This window comes from Manis pentadactyla, chromosome 12 (genome assembly GCF_030020395.1).
Source record: "Manis pentadactyla isolate mManPen7 chromosome 12, mManPen7.hap1, whole genome shotgun sequence".
NCBI classification, from domain to species: Eukaryota; Metazoa; Chordata; class Mammalia; order Pholidota; family Manidae; genus Manis; species Manis pentadactyla.
Window position 1 is genome coordinate 100,480,492 of NC_080030.1, and position 12,921 is coordinate 100,493,412.

Genomic DNA, 12,921 nt, shown 5'->3' on the forward strand with positions numbered 1-12,921 from the left:
GTCTGAAAAGTTGGTTGGTAGGATTTCAATCTTTTGAAATTTACTGGGGCTATTTTTGTGGCCATGTATGTGGTCTATTCTGGAGAATGTTCCATGTGTACTTGAGAAGAATGTGTATCCTGTTGCTTTTGGATGTAAATTCTATAGATGTCTATTAGGTCCATCTGTTCTAGTGTGTTGTTCAGTGCCTCTGTGTCCTTACTTATTTTCTGTCTGGTGGGTCTGTCCTTTGCAGTGAGGGGTGTGTTGAAGTCTCCCAGAATGAATGCATTGCATTCTATTTCCTCCTTTAGTTCTGTTAGTATTTGTTTCACATATGCTGGTGCTCCTGTATTGAGTGCATATATATTTAGAATGGTTATATCCTCATGTTGGACTGAGCCCTTTATCATTATGTAATGTCCTTCTTTATCTTTTGTTACCTTCTTTATTTTGAAGTCTATTTTGTCTGATACTAGTATTTCAACACCTGCTTTTTTCTCTCTGTTGTTTGCATGAAATATCTTTTTTCATCCCTTGGCTTTAAGTCTGTGCATGTCTTTGGGTTTGAGGTGAGTCTCTTGTAAGCAGCATATGGATGGGTCTTCCTTTTTTTATCCATTCTATTACTCTGTGTCTTTTGATTGGTGCATTCAGTCCATTTACATTTAGGGTGATTATTGAAAGGTATGTACTTATTGCCATTGCAGCCTTTAAGTTTGTGGTTACCAAAGGTTCAAGATTAGCTTCTTTACTATCTTACTATCTAACTTAACTCGCTTATTGAGCTATTATAAACGCGTTCTGATGATTCTTTTTTTCTCTCCCTTCTTATTCCTCCTCCTCCCTTCTTCATATGTTGGGTGTTTTGTTGTGTGCTCTTTTTAGGAGTGCTCCCATCTAGAGCAGTCCCTGTAGGATGTCCTGTAGAGGTGGTTTGTGGGAGGCAAATTCCCTCAACTTTTGCTTGTCTGGGAATTGTTTAATCCCTCCTTCATATTTAAATGATATTCGTGCTGGATACAGTAGTCTTGGTTCGAGGCCCTTCTGTTTCATTGCATTAAGTATATCATGCCATTCTCTTCTGGCCTGTAGGGTTTCTGTTGAGAAGTCTGATGATAGCCTGATGGGTTTTCCTTTGTAGGTGACCTTTTTTTTCTCTCTGGCTGCCTTTCATACTTTGTCCTTGTCTTTGATCTTTGCCATTTTAATTATTATGTGTCTTGGTGTTGCCTTAGATCCCTTGTCATGGGAGTTCTGTGTACCTCTGTGGTCTGAGAGGCCATTTCCTCCCCTAGTTTGGGGAAGTTTTCAGCAATTATTTCTTCAAAAACACTTTCTATCCCTTTTTCTCTCTCTTCTTCTGGTACCCTTATAATGTGGATATTGTTCCATTTCGATTGGTCACACAGTTCTCTTAAAATTCTTTCATTCCTGGAGATCCTTTTATCTCTCTCTTCATCAGCTTCTCTGCGTTCCTGTTCTCTGTTTTCTAGTCCATTAATGGTCTCTTGCATCTCGTCCATTCTGTTTTGAAATCCTTCCAGAGCTTGTTTTATTTCTGAATTCTCCTTCCTTAGTTCTTGCATATTTCTCTGCAAGTCCATCAGCATGGTTATGACTTTTGTTTTGAATTCTTTTTCGGGAAGACTGGTTAAATCCATCTCCCCAGGTTCCTTCTCAGGGGAAGATGTAGAAGATGTCGAAACTGTCTGGGTTAGTCTTGTCTGGATCAAATTTTTTTGCCTTTTCATGTTGATACGTGCAGTGGTGAGCTATTGACTCATCTGTTAGCTGGGAGAGTCAATACTCTTCCCACTTGCTCCTGGCCTTTCTTTACTGGTAGAACTGCGACCCCTGGTGGCTTGTGTTGGGCAATTGCATGTAGACTGGGTCTCTGTGTCTTGCCCGGCCGGTATTGAGGAAGCTCCCTTGCTGTGGGCGTGGCCTGCCTCAGGCTGCTGCTCTGCTATGTCAGGGCCCCAGAGGGGTAATGGACGGGGGGCTGTTTGGCTGTTTACCTCCGTGAGGGGTCTCAGAGCTGTTGCCCAGGGGGTTAGTGCGCCCGGAGTTCCCTGGAATTTCCAGCTGCTGGACTGTGACCCGGGATGCTTCTGTCTAGCAGTGGGGTCCCTGTCCCTTTAAGACTTTCAAAAAGCACTCGCTTTTCTTTTTCCCAGGGGTGCCGGCTGCAGTATCCACTCACAGGTCTTACTGTCCTGTTTCCCTAGTTTCCAGCACCCCACGCATGCACTGTGTCTGTCTCTGGCCCGGATGGCTGGAGCTGGGTGTTTAGCAGTCCTGGGCTCCCTCTCCCTCCCGCTCTGCCTGCTCTTCTCCCGCCGGGAGCTGGGGTGAGGAGCCTCGGGTCCTGCTGGGCTGCGGCTTATATCTTACCCCCTTTCACCAGGTGCTGGGTTCTCGCAGGTGTGGATGTGGTCTGGCTGTTGTCCTGTGTCTTCTGGTCTCTCTTTTAGGGTTAGTTGTATTTGTTATATTTTCATAAATATGTATGTTTTTGGGAGGAGATTCCCACTGTTCTACTCATGCTGCCATCTTGGCTCCTGAATCCAACTGATTTTTAAAAATGGATTTTGTAAACTGAGATTTTGATAAACTCACCTATTTGCTCTAGAAGCTCTTTTCTAGACCTATAGGACATTTTTCATGGATGATCATGGTGTCTTTGAGTTTAAAAATAAGCTTGCATCTTCATTTGAATTTAAATGTCTTCTTCATTATTTTATTGCATTGGCTGAGATTTCCAGTATAGTTTTGAACAGGAGCGATTTAAGTAGGCTTCATGATCTTATTCCTAATTTTGGGGAAAACATTCAGTTTTTAACCAAGTTATCTCTCTATATAAAACATGTAATATTAGTTATATATATATATGTATATGATTATATATGATATAAACAATGTAACCATTTAGTATGTTATTTGCTGTAGGTTAGCTGTAGGTTTCTAATAGAAGTCTTTTATAAGATTTGGAAAATTCCCTTCTATTTCTAATTTACTGAACTTCTTTTATCACAAATGTTGAATTTTTAAAAATTACTTTCTTTACCCACTGAAATGATTCTATGTGTATTTCTTTTTTCAGTCTATTAATATTGATTGATACTGAGTTACATTGACTATATTTTGAATATTGAACCAACTTTGCATGACTGGGATAAACCCTCATGTTCATAATATATTTGGTACATAATTTGTTCCACAATGCATTTGGTACATAATGTATTTCCATATATATGTACACACATACATATATTCACACATTAATGATATATGTATGTGTGTATAAATATATAGCAAGTACATACAGTGATACATAAGTATTTATATGGTTTATATATTATATGTATAATAATACATATATGTGTGTGAAAGGCATTTAGTACACATATATATAAAGGATAATATGTCTGATATATGTGAAACTATGCATATATATATATATTTGAGAAAGAGAGAGAGAGCTTTGACTGTGAAAAGCCTTCAGGGCTAGTCTGGAGAATCTGAGGTTAATATATCATGCTGTGTAAAGACATTGAAATTTTAATATCATTATACGATGATGACTGCAGTCTTCTGGGAAGAATAACTTGGTTATAACGTGGAGAACATTTTAGAGACAGAAGAAGCCACAAAGGATGGACTTCTTTAGAAGATTACATTCAAAATCCAGATATGAGGCAAGATGACTTGAACCACAGGATTAACAGTATTAATATAATAAAATAGAAATACTTAGTAAGAAAACAAAACAAGAAACCCAAAGCAACTTGATATGAAACAAATGTAATAGTGGAAAAGTTAAGAGTTAAGGGAAAGACCATGAATGGCTTTAAAAAGTTGATGGTGGGCAATCAGGAAAATAGCGGTAGAACTGATTAACTTGAATATTTACTAGTATAGAATACACCAACTCATCAACTTAGCAGGAGGGAGGGGTGGGAGGAGTTGGGGTGCAAAAGTATTGGTGAATTAAATAGAAATGGAAATAGAGATTATAGAAAGGCATCTAAGCAGGTGGGAATTGAGCAGTTCTATATACTGTTGGGGGAAACACATTAGGACCACAGGCAATCCCAATATTAATAATGGTTATTAATAATGGTTTCCAAGCATTGGAAGGCTATAGCAGTAGACTGTTTAGTCTATAGTCAGAAATGAAAGGACCCCTTTTCCATAATGTCAGGTAGTCAAGCAAGAAAGAAGTCAAACTTATCAAGGGAAGTGTGTGTATCTGTATATATTGTATATCATAGAATTTGACTCATAGGAAGTATCATTTTCAAGGAAGTGGAATAATAGAAACTTAGCTGTGTATGTTATGATTTCATTAAAGCAGAATGGGTAATACTGCAAACCAGTTTGTTGGCTGGCTTTATTTACATAGCAGCAACAAATTAATGGAGAAAAATATATGGTCACTCTGTACATAATAATAAACACTGTATGTAACAGGTTAATGCATTTTTTGTATATTGACATTAATTTCTATTAATATTTTATGTCAATGCATACATATCAATTAACACATATTACATACACTATGTTAAAATATAATTATCTACATTAGTATATATTAATATGAAAGTAGTATTTTCAAAAAAAAAATCATTCCAACCAAATTTTATCCAATTTTAAAATTATTATATCAAATTGCAAACCACCTTATCCTTTGAAACACTCCTACAATTATTTCCACTTAACTTCAATCTCTGTCCTCCCCTTTCTTTCATTTTCTTTTTCATTCATTTCTGAACTCTTTTGAAAAATAGTTTATAGCCTTTTAGTCTTTTTCTATCCCCAGTTCTTTCCTTTTATTTCTTTGAATTTCAATTAGAAGTCATTTTTCTCAGATTACAAATATATGCTGTGTTCATTGAACACATATATATCAAGGATCTATTACTACTAAACAGTAATAATACAGATGAAATAGACAAATGATAACTGTTTCCATGAAGATTATATTCTGCCATAGTAATAGTATTAATACTAAGTAATGAACATAATTTAAGTGAAAAAATGGTATATTAGGTAGTACCTTCTATGAAATAAAAGGGAAAGGGAAACAGGGCCACAGAATAGGGGCATAGGGAGGGTGAAGGGTGGGAAGCAGTTTCCAGTGTCGAGGAGATAGTCAGCAAGAGCATCACTGAGCAGGAGTCATTTAGGCAAACACTTGAAGTTGGTGAGAGAGCCATCACCCATTGCCTGAGGCCTGACCACTGCAGGTAATGGGAACAGTGCAGCCAAGGCTCTAAGGCTGAGTTATGGCTACTGTGCAAAGATCAGTAAGGTGACCACTGAGGCTGGAACAGAGAGAGCAAGGAAAACGTAGGAGGGCATGAAGTCACAGAGGTACAGGGACTAGATCACAGAGGATCTTGTAGGTATGGCTCTTACTAGGGAATAAAATTAATACAATTTGAGCAAGGGAGTAACAGATTTAACCACAGTTTTAAAGGCATCAATTGATGCTGGGTTGGAAAGAGGCTGTAAGGGAATAAGGAAAGAGGCAGATCAGCTGGTCCAGGAAAAAATCAGATTTTCTGATTATTACATTTAGTGTATGAAAGAAAGAGGGGGAATTAAGAATGGCTTTGGAAGCAGAGGTCAGAAAAGATAGTGGTGTGAGAAGTGAGGCTGAAACCTCCTCCCAAAACCATACAGAACATGAAAATACAGCAGATACAACTAATCCTGAAAGAGGGACCCAAAGATTGCAGAGCAGACTGACTACATCTAAAGCCTGCAATGGCAGTAAGTACATATCTATCAGTAATCACCCCAAATGTAAATGGACTGAATGCACCAATCAAAAGACATAGAATTACAGAATGCATAAAAAAACAAGACAGATCTATATGCTGCCTACATGACACTCACTTTAAACACAAAGACATACACAGACTGAAAGAGAAGGGATGGAACAAGATATTTCATGCAACTAACAGAGAGAAAAAAGCAGGAGTTGCAGTACTTACATCAAACAAAATATATTTCAAAACAAATAAAGTAACAAAAGACAAGAAGGAGATTACATAATGATAAAGGGATCAGTCCAACAAGAGGATATAACCATTATAAATAACTATGCATCAATATAGGAGCACCTAAATATGTGAAGCAAATACTAACAGAATTAAAGGGGGAAATAGAATGCAATGCATTCATTTTAGGGACTTAAACACACCAATTACACCAAAAGACAGACCAACCAGACAGAAAATAAGTAAAGAGATAGAGGCACTGAAAAACACATTAGAACAGATGGGTGGGTCTAACAGACATCTACAGAACACTCCACCCAAAAGCAGCAGGATACACATTCTTCTCAAGTGTACATGGAATTTTTCCAGAACGGATCACATACTAGGCCACAAAAAGAGCCTCCATAAATTCAAAAAGATAGAAATTGTGCCAACCAGCTTCTCAGATCACAGAGGCATGAAACTAGAAATAAATTATGCAAAGAAAAAAAAAACTGCACAAACTCATGGAGGCTTAACAACATGCTTCTAAATAATCAATGGATCAATGACCAAACTAAAACAGGTCAAGCAGTATATGGAGAAAATGAAAACAACACAACTGCCCCAAATCTGTGGGATACAGTAAAGGCAGTTATAATAGTAAAGTAAATAGCAATACAGGCCTACATCAAGAAAGAAGAACAATCCCAAACTAACAGTCTAAACTCACAGTTAATGAAACTAGAAAATGAAGAAGAAATGAGCCTCAAAGTTAGTAGAAGGAGGAACATAATAAAGATCAGAGAAGAAATACATAAAATTGAGAATAATAAAACAATAGAATCAATGAAACCAAGAGCTGGTTCTTCAAGAAAATAAACAACATAGATAAAACTCCTAAGCACACTTATCAAGAAAAAAAGAGAGACTACACAAATAAACAGAATCAGAAATGAGAAAGGAAAAATCAGTATGGATACCTAGGAAATACAAAGAATTATTAGAGAATATTATGAAAAATTATATGATAAAAAATTGGATAACCTAGAAGAAATGGACAACTTTCCAGAAAAGTACAACCTTCCAAGACTGACCCAGGAAGAAACAGAAAATCTGAACAGATCAATTACCAGTAATTAAATTTAATTGGAAATCAAAAAACTACCTAAGAACAAAACAACTGGAACAATGGCTTCACTGCTGAATGTTATCAAACATTTAGAGAAGACCTAATACCCATCCTCCTTAAAGTTTTCCAAAAAGTAGAATACTTCCAAACTCATTCTATGTGGCCAGCATTACTCTAGTACCAAATTCAGACAAAGACACCACAAAAAAAGAAAATTACAGACCAATAACCCTGATGAACATAGATGCACAAATACTTAACAAAATATTAGCAAACAGAATTCAAAAATATACCAAGAAGATCATCCATCATGACTAAGTGGAATTTATTCCAGGGATGCAAGGATGGTACAATATACTAAAATCAATCAACATCATCTACCACATCAACAAAAAGAAGGACAAAAATCTCATGATCACCTCAATAGGTGCTGAAAAAGCATTTGACAAAATTCAAAGTCCATTCTTGATAAAACTCTCAACAAAATGGAGACAAAGGGTAAGTACCTCAACATATTAAAGGCCACATATGACAAACCCACAGCCAATGCCATACTTAAGAGTGAAAAGCTGAAAGCATTACCTCTAAGACCAGGAACAAGGTAAGGATGCTCACTCTCACCACTTTTATTCAACACAGTCCTTGAGGTCCTAGCCAAAGCAATCAGGCAATACAGTGAAATAAAGGGCATCCAGATTGATAAGAAGTTCAACTGTCCCTACTTGTAGATGACTTGATATTGTATATAGAAAAACCCTAAAGAATCCACCAAAAAACCACAAGAAATAACAGCTGAAGTCAGCAAAGTTGCAGGATACACAATTAATACAGATAAATCTGTGGTATTCCTATACACTAACGAGGAACTAGAAGAAAGAGAAATCAGGAAAACAATTCCATTTACAATTACATCAAAAAGAATAAAATACCTAGGACTAAACCTAACCAAGGATGTGAAAGACCTACACCCTGAAAAATGAAAGACATTCATGAGAGAAATTAAAGAACACACCAATAAATGGAAATACATCCCGTGGTCATTGATAGGAAGAATTAATATTGTCAAAATGGCCATCCTGCCTAAAGCAATCTACAGATTCAATGCAAAATCCCTATCAAAATACTGACAGCTTTCTTCAACAAACTAGAACAAATAGTTCTGAACTTCATATGAAACTACAAAAGACCCTGAATAGCCAAAGCAATTTTGAGAAAGAAGAATAAAGCTGGGGGGATTATGCTCCCCAACTTCATGCTCTACTACAAAGCCACAGTAATGAAGACAATTTGGTACTGGCGCAAGAACAGACCCATAGGCCAATGGAACAGACTAGAGAGCCTTGATATAAACCCAAGCATATATGGTCAATTAATATATGATAAAGGAGGCATGGACATACAACGGTGAAATTACAGCCTCTTCAACAGCTGGTGTTGGCAAAACTGGACAGCTACATGTAAGAGAATGAAACTGGATCATTGTCTAACTCCATACACAAAGTAAACTCAAAATGGATCAAAGACCTGAATGTAAGTCATGAAACTGTAAAACCTTTAGAAGAAAACATAGGCAAAAATCTCTTGAACATAAACATGATCAACTTTTTGCTGAACACATCTCCTCAGGCAAGTGAAACAAACGAAAAAATGAACAAGTGTGACTACATCAAACTAAAAAGCTCCTGTACAGAAAATAACACCATCAGCAGAACAAAAAGGCATCCTACAATATGGGAGAACATATTTGTAAATGACATATCCAACAAGGGGTTAACATCCAAAATATATAATGAGCTCACGCACCTTAACACCCAAAAAAGAAATAACCCAATTAAAAAATGGGCAGAGGATATGAATAGACAGTTCTCCAAAGAAGAAATTCAAATGGCCAACAGACAAATGAAAAGATGCTCCACATTGCTAATCATCAGGGAAATGCAAATTAAAACCACAATGAGATTTCACCTCACACCAGTTAGAATGGCCAACATCCAAAAGACAAGAAATAACAAATGCTCATAAGGATGCAGAGAAGGGGAAACCTTCCTATACTATTGGTGAGAATGTAAGTTAGTTGAACTGTTGTGGAAAGCAATATGGAGATTCCTATGGAAACTAAAAATGGAAATACCATTTGGCCCAGGAATTCCACTCCTAGGAATTTACCCTAAGAATACAGGATCCCAGATTCAAAAAGACCTATGCACCCTGTGTTTATTGCAGCCAAGTTTATAATAGCCAAGATATGGAACTACCATAAGTGACCTGCTAATGATAAAGGGAGGGCTTGAGGAAGGTGGGTGGGGAGGGAAGAAGAAGGGGACTAAGGGGCATTGTGATTAGCCATCACAATCAGGCTTGGTCACGGGGAAGGCAGTACAGCATGGAGAAGACAAATAATGACTCTATAGCATCTTCCTGCGTTGATGGACAGTGACTGCCATGGGGTGAGGTGGGGGGGACCTTGATATGGCTGAATGTTGAAACCGCAGTGTTGTTCATGGGAAACCTTCTTAAGAAGGTTTTCTCTTTTCAAACCTCCACCACTTCCTCCTCCGATTCTACTCTCAGTGGTGGAGGTTTGGAAAGAGAAAAGTTACAGAATAGTCACTTAAGGAAGTGGACTAGTGAATGGAGAACTAAAATGTTACAGGAAGCCAGACACCAGTATGAGGCCTTCAAGTTCTTGTTCACAAATCTCGAATGAATTTAAACACATTTGAACAGATTGGTAAGGACAGTCTTTATGGTTGCAGGGCTGTTTTTTTGCCCCAGTTACGATCAGCATAGCTGCAGGTAAGGAAATAGACTGGAAAAACTGAGTTTTTTTCCTAAAAAATATGTTGAAGGAAGAAAAGGGCCAGGAAGTGTATGGAAAGTGAAATGAAAGGAGGCATTTAGATCGAAGTCATTCATAGCAAAATCCTAAGGCACAGTGACTTTGGATTCTTTGCAGATTCGTAGTGAATTTCAACATATGGAATAACTTTGCTAGGAAAACTAGGCAAGCGGCAACAAAATAAATGTAGGCAGAAGGTGATAAAAGGAAAAGGCCAGGGAACTGGAACTATAAAGTAGCTGCATCTTCATAGTTTCAGACACATTGTGACCTGCTAATGACAAACGTCCATCTACTGTTCGTACTTGTTTTTCCTAGTTTGCAGCCCTTCTGTAACTTGAATGCCACATTCTCAGGTGGTGAATTCAGCTATCAACAAGGATGTACTTTTACTTGAAGTAGCCACCAGTATTTCTATCTCCAGTAATCATTACAAATGTGAAACAGGGCTCTCCATTAAAATATGCATGTGGATACAAGTTCAAAAGTTCAATGCCACCACGCCGCTAAAATTTAAAGACAGGAAAGTAGTAAAGTGCCGTTCATCAGTCATTCAAATCGGGTATACTTAATGGAATTATGACAAAAGCCAGCGTTCTTTTCAAGAGTGTTGCTGTGTTCAATCGTAGAGCCTTGTTAATGATATTCTGCTCGTCATTCATTGTGGGAAATGTTACAATAAGCATTAGAACATGATTATTGTGTAATATAATTTTTTTTTTGCTTCTGGACCCATGTCAAACCAGTCACCCGTCTAACTGCAGTGCTGTGACTTGTGTGTCACAAATTTCAATCTCTTGGTGTTCCGGGTGCTGCTGAGCTAGTTCGGCATACTTCATTTGTGTCATCGATCCCATGGCTGGCTAAAACACCAAAGTTTGTAAATAAAACTTCATGTGCTTATTTGAGACATGAACACTGTTTCCACTCACTAAACTGAGAAGAGAAACCTTGGCAGGGGGCCACATCCTTTCCTGGCATTACTTAGATGACCTTATTGGGCTTGATCAGGATATGAGTCACTGTTTCTGAGAACTGGAGTTCTGGCACAGTGGTCACCTTGTCGGAAGGAAACTGAAGATGTAATTCCTTAGTCACACCTCTATGATCTCAGTGTCAGCTGTAAAGTTGATAGAAAAAAAAATGTTTTTTTTAATCCAAAACTTAGTACTTGAAGTGATAAATATTTCCTGTTTAAACAAAGGGAAAATGCTCTATTACGGAATATAAGATTTATTTTTATCGTACTACCTTATTCATAGAGAATGGAAAAAGAATTTGAAGCTACCGGTCCCCATTCCAACTTTTTGGGTCTTCCTCAACGGTTACGCGGTCAGGTATACTTCGGTTTGCATGTGATTATGCGTCAGACTCTAGGGCCTTATCGGCCAGTACTGCTAGCAGAATAAAGAGGAAGGAATGAAATGGAAGCGTTGATGAATATTTAATAACGCTTTTAATCAGTCCCACCAAATAAACATCTCTCCTGTTGCTTTGCAAATGAGATGCCCTATTGTAGGAGCTTGCAGACGGTATTTTTTCGCTTTGTCCCAGTGAAAATCTTGTGAGTCTGGTTGGACTGGTAAATGACTTAATAATCATTAATGAATTTTAATGACTGACAACTTAAAGTAAACAAAACTAATATTTCAGTGATTTTTCTTGCTAAAGTTGGTATCAAAATATACATTGTATATTTTCCTGAAGTATTCACTTATTGAAGGCATGATCTTTTACATTTTGAGGTTTAGTTTATATGATTCCTTATGTATTTCTAAACACTTTAATTGGCACATTTAGCTGTGGAAATTCAGCAGCAGCAAAAAGAAACAGCGACCATAGGCTGCAAGCTGTAAAGATAATTCCAGATCATAATTAGATGACAAATTTTATTTAGTTCTCTGTGACCAGAGAGAAGACTTTCTACTCTAGTGGTACGTCTTTCAGTAAATGTCAACAAGATGCACCTGGTATGCTGCAGCTGGGACAACAATCAATATGGAGAAAAAATGATAGCATCATATAAAGTATTGGTGAAAAGCAACACAGTATGTACCTTAAGCTAACAGCACATATCCAGAGCTAACTGAATATTTCCTGGTCTGAACGGCTGCTTTCAGGATCACTAGGGATGTCCTATTTGGATTTTGAGAATCAAAGGAAATTCTCAGGGATATCTACTTGTTCTCATGGTGATCAGTTTTAAACCTTTATAGTACTTGCACTCCTTTGTAAGTAATTCTCCAATTTGAGGGTGAAGATTTCTCCAAAATGCAGTAGATTGGATTCCTGAGGATCTCATGGAAATGAAACACTGACTTTGATATTGTTTTACTACAGTGTGTGTGTGTGTGTGCATGTTTTAAATGAAGAATTAATTGCCAAGAGACTCTTTTCACTGTTTTTAATGATTAACTTGTGTTAAATGGAGAAATGAACTCTTCACACCTAGAAAGAGAAACAGTGGAAGAAATATAATTTCTAGGTTTCTGTCACTATGACCTCCTTCACAAATTACTACAACTTATAACTTTACCTAAGTGAAAAATAAATGTCAGGTGTTAGTGGTGGTGAAGGTGGTTGGGAAGGTGGTATTTACAAAATTTATAAACAAATGTCATTTACTACAATCACATCTGTTTTAAAAAAGATATTTTAAATTACAGTGGCCATAACTTTTCCTAAAGCAGTGTTTGAATCCAAATTCTACCATAAAGACTTAATCCTATATTTTTACCTGAGTCATGCTAAACAGTAGCTTCTTATTCATTGTTATGGATTGGAAATGTTCCTCTAACGCACAGTGTGAGCCAGATTGGTAAGGACAGGAAGAGATAAATCTACTGGAGAATAATTCTAAATATTTTCCAATACCCATGTTCTTCTTAAATCTCCTGCAATTCTTCTCAATCTTCCAGATTCATTTTCTAGAAGTTTTCAGATGGTTTTTGATTAGAAGCCTAAAAGAAAGCCTAGGTTTT